Source organism: Dermacentor andersoni, chromosome 10 (assembly GCF_023375885.2).
Source record: "Dermacentor andersoni chromosome 10, qqDerAnde1_hic_scaffold, whole genome shotgun sequence".
Taxonomy (NCBI): Eukaryota; Metazoa; Arthropoda; class Arachnida; order Ixodida; family Ixodidae; genus Dermacentor; species Dermacentor andersoni.
Window position 1 is genome coordinate 20845839 of NC_092823.1, and position 17567 is coordinate 20863405.

Sequence of the window (17567 nt, forward strand, 5' to 3'; positions counted from 1 at the left end):
TGCGATCGCCTCAGCGGGAGGGTAAGCACATCGCGGACCTGTTGGCTACTCGGCGAAATATTAGATGCTACACCAAAGAAAATATATTTGCACCATCTTCAACAAATCAAGGCTTGATCATACTACTATAATTCACACTCTGCAGAAAGGGCACATGGCTACAGGTACCCGCCCCACCTACCTAGCCTGACCACACGCAGATGCCACACCCATAGACCCCGATAATACAGGAGCCGAGGTGAGGACGACCTTACAGGGCATTTGGCTGAAAATCACATCCGGGGCTGATGGGAGTCTGTACCTGCTCCTACACAACCCAGATAATCGGGACATTCAAGACTGAACTGGCCCCTACTGTGACAACTGGAGAAACTGGACCCTTCCGCAGGAATGGCACAACACGGACCTCATACTTTTTCCAAATCAAGGCAAGTCACTGTCACTTTAGAATCTCCGACGTATATCTTTAACTTCCAGTGTAGGTAAACACTTTGAACGCGCTGTACTTTCCCGGCTAGAACCCTTTGCCGAAACGAGCCAATGCTTTCCGAGTAGAGCCTTCGGCTACCGCCCTAGCCGCTCTATACAGGACGTTTTGCTGCAGGTTAAGGAGAACGTGGTGGATGGGTCCACTGTGCTAGAGCTATTCTGTCCCTTGACCTCAAGGTGGCTTTCGACAACGTCTTGCACGACTTAATTTTCGACAACATGGCCTTTTGCAACTGGGGCGCACGTCCGTACAACTACGGAGAGCCCCGGTCGGACGTCAGCACACCCGCAGGTAGAGGAACGGCACAGGGCTAGATCCTATCGCCCACCCTCTTAAACGTGGCTTTGGACAGACTGCCGTATTACTAGACCAGGTAGCTACCGTCTAGCACGCGGTCTACGCAGATGACATACCGATTTGCGCCACCCGGGGATCATGCAGTGTCATCCATGATGTACTTCAAGAAGCTGTGCGCGTCGTGTAAAACTATGCAGCCTGGGGCAGCCTAAAAAAATCTGCCAATCCTCTATGTTTGCACCATTATAGCAATTAAATGTCTTAACTTCGCAAACTACGCATTTTTGTGCAGCTGCAAAGCATTACACTTTTCACGTGACGGGCTTGGGTACTTGCTAAAGAATGCTCATATATTAAAAAATGCACGGCAAAGCTCCTCTGAAAGTTGTCTAAGTGTGCGGAAGCATTGTTTAACTTGGTCATGTCCATGCAGCCTGGTGTAATTATCAGTGCGATAAAATTCGATACGACCAGTCTAAACGACAGCCCTGCGGCAACACAAACTGCGGCAGACAGCGGCGCAAGATGAATTTATGAGGCAAGTGAACCAGTGCAGGTGGGGCGTCAGGTGCACTCGTGACGTTCCCATCATTGTGAGCTTGTACCGCTCTTTAGCGCCTTATCCATCCGAGGAGACCATTGTGCACCGCGTGGATTATATCTTGAACGCAATACGCGATGCAGACAGATAGTGCCGACTGCTGATAGCTTCGAATGCTGTGTTCTCCCTGCTTTTCGTTGAATACAGGCGCGCGTGCCTATGTCTTGAAAGCGATCTGCGAAAGAGGCGCGGTGCGGCGTGTGCTGAGAGCTATGCGAGTTTAATTTCATTTCATTTTTATTAATTAAAGACCCCGTAACGGGGTATTACATAAGCGGCCTAAGTGCTGTGTTCTCGCCGCTTCCTTCGCCTGGAGGCGACAGGCAATTCGAATGTAAAGCCGCTCGCTTCTGTGGACACTACCTATATTACATGCGTGATTCCAAACAATGCAAGCACTCTTCCGTTCACTTTGCTGAGTGTTTGAAGCCGGCTCCGCCTCCGCCGCGGGCTTGCTCAGTATTGCACAACCTCCGGGCAGAAGCACATTTTTGTTGTACTCGTTTGGTAAGCATAGAAATGCTTTCGCATTTAAAGAACACGTCTTCCATGAGAAATAAAGTAAACACTGCGTTACACATATTTTCCTGCGATATCTACAACCGTTCCATCAAGCGCACTAATCAAAAGCTATATCTACAAGGACTAACATGCTGCAAATATTAGTGATAAAAGACACTACTGTGAAATATATTACTTCCTTTCCTGGCGTATACCAGATATTTTCTTGCAAAGTATAACTTCTACTCTTCACAAGTTCCCTTGAAGTATTCCTTTTAGTGCTTTTGCGATTTCGGGTAATAATACGAAAACATTATACGAATCATCAGGCAGGAAATTTGATTTAGTTGGCATGAGCACCGGGGGCCCTTAGACGCAGCGAACCATCGACCTTTTGTGTGACTCGCCCACGACATTTGGTCTTAATTAATGCTAAGTTAATAAAGGCACATGTAATTCACATATAGTGAATAAGTCACTTGAAGCCGCAATCTTTGTTGGTAATTGAACCCACGACCTTGCGTTGTGGTTTTGCGCAGTGCTTTCGCATTCATGTGCATAGGGATAACTAAGTGCCCCTTAAGTTTTTTCCTGTGGTTACTGCCTTAGAGGTAACTCTGAAGATAAAAGCGTCTGCCAATCCGTACATGCAACTGAGAGGAGACAAATTATTGCCGTTCAGTCTTCATCTAATGATGCATAGAAGTGCGTAGGACTTGCGTAATGGCGGCTTACGCATACTCTGCCTGCCGAAAAAAAATTGAGACCCGAATTCACAAACCCTGTCGTTAGTAAGTGCTCTTGGCCACTGGCCAGCTGCCTTCTCTAATAATACGTCAAGCTTCAGGTCTGACTCGAATGTTTTCTTCTGAACAATAATTCCGTATGAGTCTTTCGTAAATACTGGTCGCGCTCTCCTTTACCAGCTTTGAGTCGCTGCTTATAGGCCTGCTCCTTCGAAAATGCTGCTAACGCGGCAGGCCCTCCAAGGAACATCTAAAAATTCTGGGCCCGGTATTTATGCGAAATCCTACAGATTACACGCTGTCGCCTTTTGAAGTAAAGGCAGAAAAGAATAATCGTTTGAATTATTAGTTCCCACATAACGTCTGCAGATATAGATATAAGTACCATAGTCTATTGAGTACTACAGTCGATGGGAAAGCTATATTATACAGAAATCAAGAACGATGCAACGCGCTCTCGACAAGACGCCAGACTTCTTTAGCCAGCCTGGCCTCTCATATTGTGATAAGTTAGCTTACATCAACATCGAAAATAAGACCTCATTCAGGAACCGCCCCAGATTGCACATTGCGCTTCACGCAGGTGGACAAATCTATCCGCATGTCAACAGCCCCAAATCCTCGGTTAGTGTAATGCCAAGATAGCACAGCCTACGCCCAGTGAAAAGAATATGCTCAAAATCATGGGGGCTGGACGAGCGGATACTAAGGAAAGTCGCAGATGCTGTACTTATGTACAAGATATTGTACGGTATGAATTACCTGCAGCGCACAAAAAAAAGATAACTTATCGAATACAGGCATCGAATACAGGCCTTTCCATCTTTACCATGCTTGTAGGCCTCTACGAGAAACAGCAAACGAACAAGCGCCTAGACAGAGTAAAGTTGCATGCTGCGGCCCAATTTATTTGCCTCAGAGTCTCGGAACCTGATTCACGATGCTATGCCAGCTAGCATGTGATATTCAAAGACAACTACCACGCATTTCATAAACACAACCGCAGGAGCAGCTGAACTTGAAACACAATAGGCCAATGCCATGCAATACGGGGACAAACAATTAGGACAGGGACTATATGCAATTGCCAAACACAGAGAAGAGGTTGCTAATCATGAAGGCACAAACAAACATCAGGCACGTATAGTACACTGATGTTGCCATAACAGTTAATAAAGGGAAAATCAGACATTCACCCGTTCGTAGCAATTGCTACAAACTGATTTTCCCTTTATTAATTACTTCTCTCCACCTTGCGGGTTTCCGCAGAACTACTACGTCATGCAATAACAGTATAACAGTAGTATGACACTACATAGAATTAAATACCATACAGCCAGAAAAGCTGAACTGAGAGCAATAAAAGCAGCACTTGCAGTACAAATTTGCAGAATACAACATCCTGCCTGACTGCATGGATCCACTAGAAACAATCAGGGCGTACACAGCACAGAAGATTGTCAGGAAATTTGGGAGATCGACAGGCGACATGCAAGCACAAGGCCAAGAAATAAAATTAAGCAATACATATTCATGCAAATATTCCAGAACACATTGGGCTCATGAGCACAACATAAGAAATGAAAATTGGACAAGTTGGCATGGGTTCACTATTAACTACAGCGAAAAAAATTGACAACGAAGAGGATCAAAGCGCTCTTTGCTTTCAGTTTGATCGTGTCTATTTGCTTTCTGTTGTGATTTAAATAATGAATTCATGAGGCTGCACAGGAGAAGAACAATGCCCCTGCCCAAGCCCTGATTTCACATCCAAATCTGTGCACGCACATACACACATACGCACAGACACATAAATGTTGCACCGGTGCATAACATGAAGCAATATCAACAGGATGACACTACAGAGAGATGGGGCCTAACTTCCAGCTAATATTTATGGTGAAAATGAGGCAATTTGTACAGTTTACCAGAAAAACAAACATACAGCAAGAAGGCCAGCTAAAGTTGGTGCTTGACACAACCAAACATAAATAAAAATGTTAGAGATAAACGAACAGATGAACATTCCAAGTGACGAAAAAACAAATCCCTACAATCGCCAATCATGCATCCCAACACCATTCATGAAACACTATTCTTTTTCTAAAAGACATACTGACAGCATGCGCAGTTGGTAATGACAATGCTTGTTGCCCTAGACTTGCATATTTATTTGTATTTTCTCTCTTTCCTGTTTTTGATGTTTTCGTTTCATCAAGCACTGCTATTTATCACGCATTCTTGCTATACTTCTCTCAAGTAACCGATGTAAATGACGGCATTCTCACAATAAACCTTTTCGTCAGATGTTAGCGTGCCCTGTTCCCACTGCTTCACAATATACACTCTTGCAACATTGCGCAAATGAAAGATATTATAAGTTACACAGAAGCATCGTAAGAGCCGATAATGTGACTTGTCGCAGTCTAAAAAACTAAAGAATAGCCTGGCTATTCACAAGAATGTCAGAAGAGAACAAATAGGACGAACAAGAAAACCGAGATCATTTAACAACAGAATATTTATTGTGCATAGCGAGTAAACGTGGGCTTACAAGCAATAAACCGAAGACACACAAAAAGGAGAAGCAATAATTATTGTATGCATCCATCTCTAACGGAGGCCATGCTGACCGGATTCTCCCAGCGGTTTTAGATCAATAGCTTCCATAATTTCTCTAGGCAGCTGATTTCCACAGAATTCTAGCTTCTTCCTTTACAATGCACGGTCAGATGTAGAAGGTGCAATGTAGGAGAAAAAGGTAGCCTACTGTGCAGATCGGCTGCCTTGAGAAATTACTGAAGCTGTAGATTTAAAGACACTGGGAGAATCTTGTGTGAGCATGACCTACGTTACACTGTCAGAGATGAATGCGTTACCTGTTGCGATTTGTATAGACACGCACCAGTTCGTGTTCTCCTTTTTGTGTACCTTCGATTTATTGCTTGCCAAGCAGCATTTACTGGGCATGTTCAATAAAGTTTCATTTGTTAGCGCGCCTTATGATCGTATTGGTAGCGGAAAGGTGTGCATTCCTTCTACAGCGATACAGTATATGCCTTGGGGAAGCACTCGTGGTCCGACCACAGAAACCCTACTGCGGGGGTATGAGCCATTATTTAAGGGGGTATGAGCCATTGCATTCGTCTTATGTGACGTACGGAGGAGGAGGAATAAACTTTATTTGTGCAGAGCAGATTTGAGACCTAGGTATCTCTACCTAAATGACGGCCTCGAGCCCTCGGGCCCTGGCGGCATCTTCGGCCTGCTGCATTGCCTTGGGTTGGTCTTCCGGTGCACAGCTGAGCAACGCGGTCTCGCACTGCTCTCCAGTCTTATTAATTTTATTCTGTATGGGAGTACGAGGACGAGCCCAAACCATACGTTGTAGGCCCGCCCTTTCTTGACAGAATCTACATCTATCCGTGTAAAGGTCCAGGTAGTAGCGGTGGTAGGCCACCGGGTTCCGATATGTATCTGTTTGTAAGAGGCGCTATGCCGGCGCTTGCCGTTTACTTAACGAGGAGTGTGCCGGAGGTAAATGGGCCCTTCCCAATTTATAGTGTTTGGTGATGTCGTTAAAGCTAGTCATCCGGTCTCTCTCCATTCCCAGTATTTGTTGCGTGTCACCCGCTTGGCCTGTCAGTTCTCGAGCCAGGTTGTGCGCTATTTTGTTCCCTGGAAGGGAGGAGTGTGCGGGTGCCCATATAATGTGAATGTCGCGATCTTCACGAAAGTTGTTTAAAATTCTCAGTGCTCCCGGCGAGATTCTTCCTTTTGCATAGTTCTTGACGGCTGACTTACAGTCGCTTACTACGATGTTAGCTTCCGTGGAGGCTATTGCCAGTGCTAAGGCAGCTTCCTCCGCCACCTCTGCCTTCTATGTTTTTACCATCCCCTAACTCTGCAGTCACCCTCTAGACTAGTCGCAACTATCGACATACTCTGTTCATTTGCGTACTCCGCCGCGTCCACATAGACCACGTCCCTGGCGTACGACAAATTTTTACTTGGGTAGCCATAGAAATGCATACGCAGTTAAAGCATATACATTTATCTACCTATTACTGCAGGGAAAGGACGCAGAGGAGGACGGGGTTAGGACAAGATCATGATAACAGTTATCATGCAGAAAAGGTGTGGCGGGCCATTGGCTACACCGTTAGTGACGTCGTTTCTCTCTCGGAGCAGAGCGCACGTGCAGCAGACGATCTCCGACTTCGCAGTAGGTTCCAACGTGTTCCTGTATTTATTTAAATGGAATCTGCGGCCCCGGTGCACCACTTGGTAACTACAGTGTCATTACTACAGTGATTGGCGCATTACAAATTACAAATGCGTAACGTAATTCAGAAAGACGTTGTTAAATCCACTGGATTAACAAAATGAACCACTCATTGCACTCTCCGTGATGGTGATCATGCTAAGCGCTATGTGTGGCATTTCAAATTAACAATGTGATAAACAGTGGAGCCGCACATTTCAGCTTCGCCGGTTTACTATCTGTACGGGGTGCGTGGGCGGTAATTTTTTCTGTTATTGCTTGTTCAGTATTGTATAATGTTGTGCCCTTCTTTTTAACTACGTTGTTATTCCCCTCGCCTAATAACAAACCTTGCAGCCAGCGAGGTATATAAAGAAACAAATACAAACGCGCATGCCCTTTATTCATATGCGTACACCTCCCACTAACCCTCCCTCATCAAACGTCACGGTGTGTATGTCTCGCAGTGTGCACCTACATTAACTGTTGTTTACATTTTAGTATAACCTGTGAACAGTGCAGTGTATAAACATTGCACGATATTAAGGTTGTGACTGATGCGGTGCATAAACAAACCTTGCAAAAGATGATATGTTGGATTGTTGAAAATAAAACCGATTGTATAATATAGCAGTTACTTTACCAGCATTTCTTTGACCTCTTGGCAAAAACATCACTTCGCAAAGATTCCAACAAATGCACTAAATCTGTAGTAGTTTTTTATTTTGCTTATTGATGTGGTCGTTACTGCGTGGCCATATCTTGTACATTTGTAAACAAAGTTCAGCAAATTGCTTTGTAGTAACATATTTAAAAATATGTGTACATCGCTGCGATTGCAACACTAGAACTTGATACAAACACGCACACTATAGGATGTGGACAAATGCTTAGGACAAACTCCGGAATGTTTGCATGCTGATACTTATGAAAGGAAACAGTTTCATTCCGTGGATGTTATGAGAGGGAGAATAACATCCAAATTGTGTTCATGAAACAAGATTGCATTGATAAGCTTAGAGTTATAGTCATTGCTTAACACTTTCGAAATGAATAATTATTCCTTACTATCGACATTGAAGCAGCCTTTCGAAGCAAATAAAAGAATGTTTTTCCACCACTGAGCATTTAATCGCAGGCAATTCAAGCGGACATAAAATTATGCAAATAGAATATGTTTAGGAATACCAGATAGGAATACGCATTGAGGCTTTCATTTGAACTTTGGCTGAGCAATCTAGTTTGAAATGATTCCCACTAGCACGTCGTAAGAATGTTGATCTATTAGAGGTTAAATGCCCAACTAGATTAAGAAATCTAGAAAGTGCGAAAAATTACAGTGATGGAGCTGTAATATGTAATAACATCAACAATATATTAATAATAATATTACCACAAAATAGGTTATCCGTGAGCGGCGTGCGAGGCTGAGCAGAAACTACGTTCCTGCATTACGGATTGCACGTATTGATAAGGTCTTCTTGTTAGAAATTCACAGTAGACTACCAGGGTGAAACACAGGATAACAAAGTGGACGAGAAGGGTGTCTTTTAGAATTCTATAATACGACGAAGAGTTTCTACAGGACTGGCGGTAACTGCTCAAAAAAATTTGACATTAGTCATAGCACGCATAGGTGTCATACAGGAGCAGGCACGTAGGAGCATATAGGAGCGCCGCATATAGCATTACTCTCTGAATAGAAATGTTGAGAGAGGGCCCCTAAACACACACACACACACGTATATATATATATATATATATATATATATATATATATATATATATATATATATATATGTATATATAAATACACAGCACACGCACCGCGATGGACGAACCAGATTAGCGCTAAGGTTGCAGTTCATGACACATTTTCCATACCACGATCAGTAATCACACAGAGATCATTTGCGGTTTCGTTCAAAGGCAGCCGCGCGCTTTCGGGTTGTGCTTGTTGCGTTTGGCGCAAGACTATGGTTACGGACAGGCACCGCACATGCGCAATCACGAGCAATGTACAGGCCTCAATTCTCCAGAAGCAGACGCCTAGCACGGGTAGCGCGAAAATCTCTTTGGGCTGACACGATGACTTCATGGCAGCCAAAGTCCGAATACTGCATACGGAGGGAGGGTCGCTATATGAACTTTTCGATAGGTTATGTTGTAGATTGTTGTAGCGCAGGCAGAAAAAAACGGCCATAAAAGGCAGATGAGAGAAACACAGCGTTCAACCAGCTGCGAACAGCTGTTTACGTGCGCCGTGTCTCATCCCACTGAACTTCAGAAACCACTGTTTCGCACTCGAAAACAATTCTTAATTTTGCCCGCTTTTAAATTACAAAACACGCATATTATTTGCTCCTAATAAAGAAAAGTCAAATGTATGTAATGTAAATGTTTTATTCATTACATTAAAGGAATTATGCAGCGAGTGCCACGAAACCTGGCAGTAAACAACCCTGGATGTCGCACCAGTCGCATTGTTGTAATCGCGATCACGTGAAATGCGCACTCTAAAAATCGCCTGGCAACGCGTGCGACTGCACCGATTTTCGTCGTTTCTGTCACAGCATGTGAAACAGCCTTTAGGCGTTTCGCCGCTCTATGGGTTTATAGGTTGTCTAAAGAAGCTAAAATGCTTGTAAATGCGGCGTACTTACGATGCAGAAAACTCCCAACAGCATCACAGTGCCTGGTGTATCGCAAAGACACATCGTTGTACAGGTTCTTCACGGGCTCTGAAGACAAGAAAAACACACAAACGGTCAGTCGCTCGTCCATTACATCACTTGCAAGCAGCACTTCTTTTACCATTAACCGTCTAAACGGGTGGCATTTTACGGTCAAATTTGTTTATTTTTTCGATTAGAAGTTATAAAAACTAAATCAACAATGTAGTCCAACTTCTGCCATGAAGAGCACCTCATTCGTTGATACCACGAGGTGACGTTAATGTACGCAATTTATTTTTGGCCTGCGTTTTTTCTAGCATACAGCTTAACATGCGCAAAGACTAGACGATTGCGAGAACCGAAGTTGAGTGGATACTTCATGTCACGTTTCTAACTTCGCGCACGTTATCACCTCCACCACTTTTTAGGTGTTTATGGCTCAGATTATGCCGCTATTCCAATTACCCGATCCCTATGTATGCTAGGATATTTTGCTTCAAGAATTTTTGCTTGGCCAGTTAACGCTGTTCGCCGTCGTATGTGACTATGATTTTATTGTTGCGTTCGCTATATAAAGGTCAAGATTCCCGACTACTTATTGTCATTTGGCATCCCTAGAACATGTTGAAAGCAAAGTTTTTCCTGCTATTGTAAATTTTAAACAGTCGTTGCGCATAAAATTTCTGTAATGCAAGAGAATAATATATTACAGAAATCATAAAGGGAAACAGTAAAGAAATCTTTTCGGATAGTGCAAACAGAGAAGTATTTAAACTGAGAATCTTTTGTAAGAAAACTGAAACAACAAAATCATGAGCTATACCACTCTGTGAAGGTGGATGGCCAGCGAAGCTGCTTAACGCGTGACACAGAGGTGAGACGGAATTTTTAACAAGGGTACGAACGTATATATTGTCCTCATCTTCAGATCTTCGGTCATCGTGACGATATAGGCACGCAGACATTTGCGTATCACCTCAGTTAATAAATGTGTGCGTCATGTAAGACAATGAATGGCTCGCACCCTCTTAAGCAATGGCTCATACACGCGTAAATGCGGCTTCGCCGTTACCACTGACAGAAGACAAGGAAAATTCCACGCTGAATGATGAGCAGCAACGCAGCCAGCTGTGGACGACGACGACGAACGCGCGAGCAGTGGCACGAGCTTGTTCACGCGGTTGGCGCCGAGAATTATTTAACAGACCTTTTTGAAAACGTTGTCCAAAACAATTTTTTTCAAAAATTTCTGCTATTACCCTTGCGCCTGGCACCTCTGTGGGTCCCACGTCTGACAAGGGTAATTCAAGGGCATGTGACAGGTCCCCGTGCCCACAGCAGTTGGTGCCATTGAGCTTGCATCATTTCTGCACTATCAGCGGGATCGGCCCACATGATAGTTTTGGCCGACAGATTTTCCCAAACCATGGATCACAGACTTATACAGTTTCGCTTGAAAATGTTTATGGTAAGAGGAAAAAGTAAAAAACACAATACAGAGGTTTACATAAAATTTCTGCAAATCACCTGCCAGAAAAATTCGGTGTTGTTTGAGAAAAGCATACGTCTGATGCTCTCCAAACTGGTGTACAACAGTTGACGCCCCATGAACACGTTTTCTTTCGCATGGTGGTCCAGTAGCACTTGGTTTTTTCGTAGCACTTGACAACGTAATAAAATTAAGAATGGCTCGAAAACCACGGCATGTATATGGACTATTGTATTCACTTTTACGTCATTGAACAATGTAAAATGTACTCATAAAATTAACCTAACGATAATGGAAACACGTGATACGCGAATCATAAAATGTAAATTTCTTGTTCGATTTTTGACATTGCTACAGAAACACGCATGTAGAATCAACATTATGATCAATTTGGAACACGCAGTAAAGACTACACAGCGGTCCTTAGAGTTAATAAAGCTATGAAATCGTGCTGCGTCATTTATTCACTAATTGTGACTTGCGCATAACTGAGTTGAATCAGACAGAACGCTCAGAGCGCCGTGCTTTGAAATTCACGTACAAGAAAGAGTTCGTTACAGCGTCTTTCACTTACTTAAGTTGCTAGAAACCATACCATGGAACTTTTGCGGTGTCTTTCATAAATGTTCTTTGGACGCACAGGTTCAGCGGATTCTGCTTTGATTTACTCCAGCTCCCTTTAGATATATTTCGCCGGTACAATATTTCGCTAAGTGAATTACCCCAAGGAAAATGGCACACCAGAGTTTATAGCCCCTACATTCTGGACAACTGACGCAATTGCCGCGCTTCGGAAGAAACAGTAACAAACAGCGGGATTGACAGGAGGCTGGTGTGAGCATGAAGACCACAGATTTTCGACGATTAGAAAAAAACGTACAAAAAAGAGCAGGGTAACGTGGAATTTCTTCACTGTAATACTTACAAATTAAGGGTACTATTGCAGCTCAAGTATTACGAAGTTGCTGTAAGCGCTCTACTTATACAGCGTCCATTTTGCCTTGCACAATCCTTGCCACTATAACAGACAGACGACATGAATCCCGTCACTAGCGCAGGTAGGAAATCTAATATTGCGCCGTTTGTTGGAAAGAAGTTGCCTGTGAGTGCTACGTCTCGAATCACCAAACTTGACGACCTGCTCAGCAGCAGAAGGAAAATAATTGTTATTCGAGGCTTTTCAAATTAAGGGACTGCTGATGGATGTAGGGAACGACACTCAGTTTTTGTCATTGAGGTGATGGGACCTAAGGTATACCATTCGGCCCATTCGACCGCATTCTGTGTATAAGATGGGTACTTTTCCTGGAAGAATCGCTTAAATTGGTTAAAATCTAGCTTCCATCTTGTGAGAAATGGACGTGGGGGTATTGGTGACGTTTTGAACGTCTTTAATGGCTATTGCGATACTACTGGTGATTCGGCTATACGCAACATACACGCTCCACTTTGCTATGGCGCTCACTTGCAAAGGTTGCTCATGAGCATAGCGGCATGATTACGATGACATGAGGAGAGTCAGATGACAAAACTGGAATAACGATGATGGACTGACAATGACAGCATCACGACCAAGAGCTCACCGACATAGTGAGAGAAGCTATCAGACAAGTAGGATCACTAGGCCTGAGCAAAATGCGTAATGACAGCGGCATGATGACAGTCAGAAAACCAAGCTGGAATGACGACTATGGAGCGCCTGCATATACTTAGTGACCAAAGAGCTGGTAGACAACTTCGTTCAATGGGTCGGCGTAAGAAGCTCGATAGAGACATACAGAGTGATAGGCTAAAAGTTTCTCATGTAGGAAAAGAATGCCAATCCCAAATATTTGTCGCGATTGTTCTTGGCTTGTGCGCTGTGTGGCGCGTCAGATAATCATTAAATTATCTGGCTTAAAACGTGAAGCGCATATTTCGGACAGATATCATTGTCAGTATAATGGGCCACTGACGATAAACGCCTATTGGTAGTTAGCGCTCATTTGTCATCTCGGTCTATTTCAATATCAGTGTAGGCACACTGGACCCAAACCGTAGGTATATATCTGAGGAACAAAATTAGGGCAGAACTCATCTCACGATGTCTTCCGATGGTATTACGATTAGAATTCGAGTTGTGTAGCGAAACATGGTATTTTTATAGTCACGTTTGTTCACCATCTGTACTGGTCATTGTTACAGTTCCGCTGCTTTGCCTGTATTCAGATATCACGGCACTTCTTGATGGCACTCACTCATTCGCGACGACAACGCTGTATCATAATGAGGTGAACATTCTCATGACGATGGTGAACCTACGACAGCATGACGATGACGACATGATTCCAATAGGGTGATGACGGTGTTGTGACGATGGCAGTATGACAATCGTATAAGCGTATAATAAATCTGGAATAACGACGATAGCGTGAACACAATGGTATGCCGACGATGATATGGCAATGGACGCGTATAGTGGACTGTCTACCGACGGATAGATGACGATGACATGACAACAAGTAGCATAATCACGATTGAATGACATGATGACAGTAGAATGATGAAGAAGAAACGAAGCCGTTGGATGGACTGAAGGCGGTATGACGACGACCGTATGACGACAATGGCATGACGTTACAGAAGTGATCACGATGGTAAAACGGATATGTCACGACACTGGCATGATAACCATGATACGACAATGGCTTTGTGACGATGATGGCGTGACAACAATGGCATGACGAGAGCCGGATGTCGGAGCTTGAATTACGATGATGGAACAACCGCGATAACTTCACATCAGGATGGCAAAGAATGCATGGCGACAACTGTACCACGACAATGGAGGGGTGACAATGGCAAGACAAACTGCGTAACAACAATGGATTCCCTAATACGGCATGATGACAGTTGGACGACGAAGTTAGAACGATGACGATGCAACGAGCGTAACGACATCAGCCGACAGTGAGGGCTCATGCATGAATCATGACTGTTACGACGGTGGCATCGCAAATGTATGAGGCCTGTGGTGTAACGAGTGTTGTATCACGAAGCCTGCAGTGCGATGATGACTTGAGGACGATCGCCCGATCACGAAAGCATTACAAAAACCCTATGACAACGGATGAATGATAGCGAAGGTCTGACGATTACGCAGTGATGACTATGGCATGACAGTGGTGGCTTAATCATGACTGAATGGGACACCTTGACTACGATAGAATTAAGAAGATGGGATGACGAAAGTGGTTTGACGGCGACAGCATGACGACCACTGCGTGACGACGACTGCATGAGAAGAGTGGAATGACGAGTTAAAATGACAACGACAAAACGAGCATGATGAGATCACAACAAAAGTATGATAACCAATGGATGACGATGACGGTATGACTTTCGGGACACTATTACAATGACATAAAAATGGTGTGAGGACAATTGGACGGCGACGATTATTTGACAACAGGGGCGTGATGACGGCATCACGAACGTCCGAAGACGAAGCTGGAGTGATGACGATGGAACAACCACGACCGACGGCCTGTGACAACAAATACGTGAGGAGTGCATGACAACGATGCCGTGAACGCGACTGCATGACGAGAGTCGGCTGACAAAGCTGAATTCTTTAAATTTCTTTTAACTGGACGCACTTGACAACGTCTCTGTGATGTCTCTCTATCGTTTGAATTCACCAGCATTTCACAATTCATGTTATCACTCTGCTCGTATTTTTAGGGCGCCACGAGACGCAAACGTCCCGCGCTTACCTAAAGCACGACCGCTGGATAAAATAAGAAAGAAATGTAGCGGCCTGTCGCATGCATCGAAAAGTTTCCTTTGCCGCGACCCCACCAGCCGGGAAACAGGGCTCAAGAACGCACTCGGAACGCCGTCTCCCCTTGCGTCCTGTCGCCCCTAACTAGCGCTGTTGGGCCCAGCCAAGCGGCCGAGGACGCAACTGTGACTGTGACGTTCGCTCCCATTGCAGCCCGCACCCAGCGGCCGTGCGTAAATGCGCGATGCTAGTCAGAGGTATATTAATGTCTTGGTTTCTGCGCGCATACGCGAAATTCAGTTGCATTCTTGTGAGCAGAGCTATTTAGGTGTCCAACAAATGCATCGAGTAATCTGCCGCTCAGGAGGAACAGCTACACCCCTCTTCGTAAATCACTACCACAACTCCAACACAGAGATGCCGCAGAGAAAAAGACTCTTTAATAAAAGCGCCTGAGAGCTGTGGCCAATGGAATGTTGTTGCTAGCTTGGCATTACGAAAGCACATTTTCGCCTGTAACATACGAGAACAGGACAGTTGCTTATGTTTAGATAGCGTTTTTGTTGTTGCTCATTCATGAAACCTTTTGGTGGCGTTACAAGCTTTTTCTTCCTTTATCAGTGAAACTTCGCCTAAACCTTTCTTGCCTTCTACTCTCCTCTTCATATTATGAAGTATGAAGGATTGGCCATACGTGGTAAACCAAAAATGGAGCAACTTGATGAGCTTCGACGCTTACCCGCCGTGGTTGCTCAGTGGCTGTGGTGTTGGGCTGCTGAGCACGAGGTCGCGGGATGGAATCCCGGCCACGGCGACCGCATTTCGATGGAGGCGAAATGCGAAAACACCCGTGTACTTAGATTTAGGTGCACGTTAAAGAACCCCAGGTGGTCAAAATTTCCGGAGTCCTCCACTACGGCATGCCTCCTAATCAGAAAGTGGTTTTGGCACGTAAAACCCCATAATTTAAAGGCGACGCTTACAAAGCATGCAGCATCATCCTAGAGAATAAACGAGGCTGTCATAGAAAAGTCACTTTTTTAGGAAATACTCACATCTTCATGCGCCGGATTTGCTGCTCTGTTGCAGGATGCTGCTCCTCTGCGTTCCTCGCTCTTCTTCGTTCTCTTCCTTTACCATAAAGCTCGCTGATCCTAATTTAACGGTTTGCAATGGACTCAGGAAGAAATGGACGTTTTCTGTGGAACAACGAAGAACCGTTGCGTTTTCACAATTAACGCCCGAAACACTTAGTCTTTTAATTGCGGCAAATAAGTTTACCCAGTCAGCTACACCGTGAGTTTACCTAAGAGAAAGATTCAAACTGAAGATGTTCCTTGTGCTGGTGTTTATGGTACTTATAAAAGAAAGTGGAATTTAACTCTAGTAGTGACATGGATGGCAAATTGAGAGCAAGTGATACAGCACAGCCTACATATAGAAGACAGGGTGAAATATGGTGATGATGATGATGGTACTCACTTATTGCTCATAACCAATCATTTGGAGTATGCTTAAGCTTTGCCTTTAATAGTGGAAAGCCATAGCACTCAAATATCCCTGACGGCTTCTCGCATTTCGCGGCAACTCCCGCTTATGTAACCGTAATGGGTACCAGGAAACGCTGGCGGCGAACGCTATGCAAGACAGAAAGCTTTCTGCTAGGAACGCCGCCTCCTGCGTGGACCCCAGATGAACGGAGCCGAGAACCCTTTGAATGGTGTTGCAAGGAATCGGGCGCGCCACTCCAGGAATGGTACAAATGCCGTAAGAGGGGTTTGTGTTTCAGTTTCAGTGTAACAAAATTATGCTTTCTCGTACCTTCATATTACAGTCCGGCCCCATCGTATCTGTAGGTTGTGTGTACGTATTACTTTGCGATTTTGTGACGCATTTTACGCTGAGGAATACAATTAGTTCAACAACAAGTATGCGCTACATGAAGGGTCTCTGTTGTTGCGTATGCTTGATTCGGGATGATTTTGTTCACAACAAGCTCAGCCTCAGCGTAGGCGCCGGACGCAGGACGCCGACACGGGATTTTCCGGAACAAGGGGCCCTTAACGCTATTGCGCTACTAAGGAGGATAGGCCAATAATCGGGCCGCAGAAGCTTGCACCAGACAATTTTTATTTCAAAACGACAAACCCCAAGTACGTGGCTGTTTCACTTGCGTATTTCAACCCTCCCTTGTTTTCGGTGTTTCCAGCAAAGCCCTGCGAACGTAATAAGATGGTTAGCAGCAGCCACTACTCGCTACAGTAGTCCATTGTTTATGGCGTTGTGCAGCTCAGCAAATGGTTGCGAGTTAGAGATCGACCTCGGTGGCCGCATGTCTATGCGGAGGAAATGCAAAATAGCCCGCTTACTTGCGATGTTTACGTGCAAAGTCAAGAATCACAGGCGGTCAAAGTTATGCTGGAGCAATTATCTTATTATTAATAGTACTAATCAGTTGGCGGTTACGGCATGTAAAACACGAACAGTGATTCAAATCTTGGAGCGCCTATTATCAATGTTGGCACCACATTCGGTGCTGGAAATAATGTCCGAGGGCTGAAATGCTTCCAATATTCCGCCATTCAACTATGTGTCCGTTCGTGCCCTCTCTGTTTTGTGAGTTTACAAGGCCCACAACTCCCTTTCATGTTTTCCTAAGTGTTACCGCCAAAAGTGAAGAAATGAATGTGATGAGATTTTTTACAAGAACCTAAATAGGTCGTAAACAGAGGATGTGTTTC

General features: G+C 44.4%; 1 long non-coding RNA gene across 2 annotated transcripts in view; it reads right to left on the reverse strand.

The window, feature by feature from the left end:
- LOC129381875 (uncharacterized) overlaps positions 1-15936 on the reverse strand; it is a 64000-nt gene extending 48064 nt beyond the window's left edge. For both annotated transcript variants that reach the window (XR_011890561.1, XR_011890560.1), the window contains exons 1-2: positions 15882-15936; positions 9563-9640 (exon numbers count right to left, since the gene is read on the reverse strand). This is a non-coding gene — a long non-coding RNA (uncharacterized lncRNA). The remainder of the gene's footprint in view (positions 1-9562; positions 9641-15881) is intronic.
- Positions 15937-17567: the final 1631 nt, after the last annotated feature.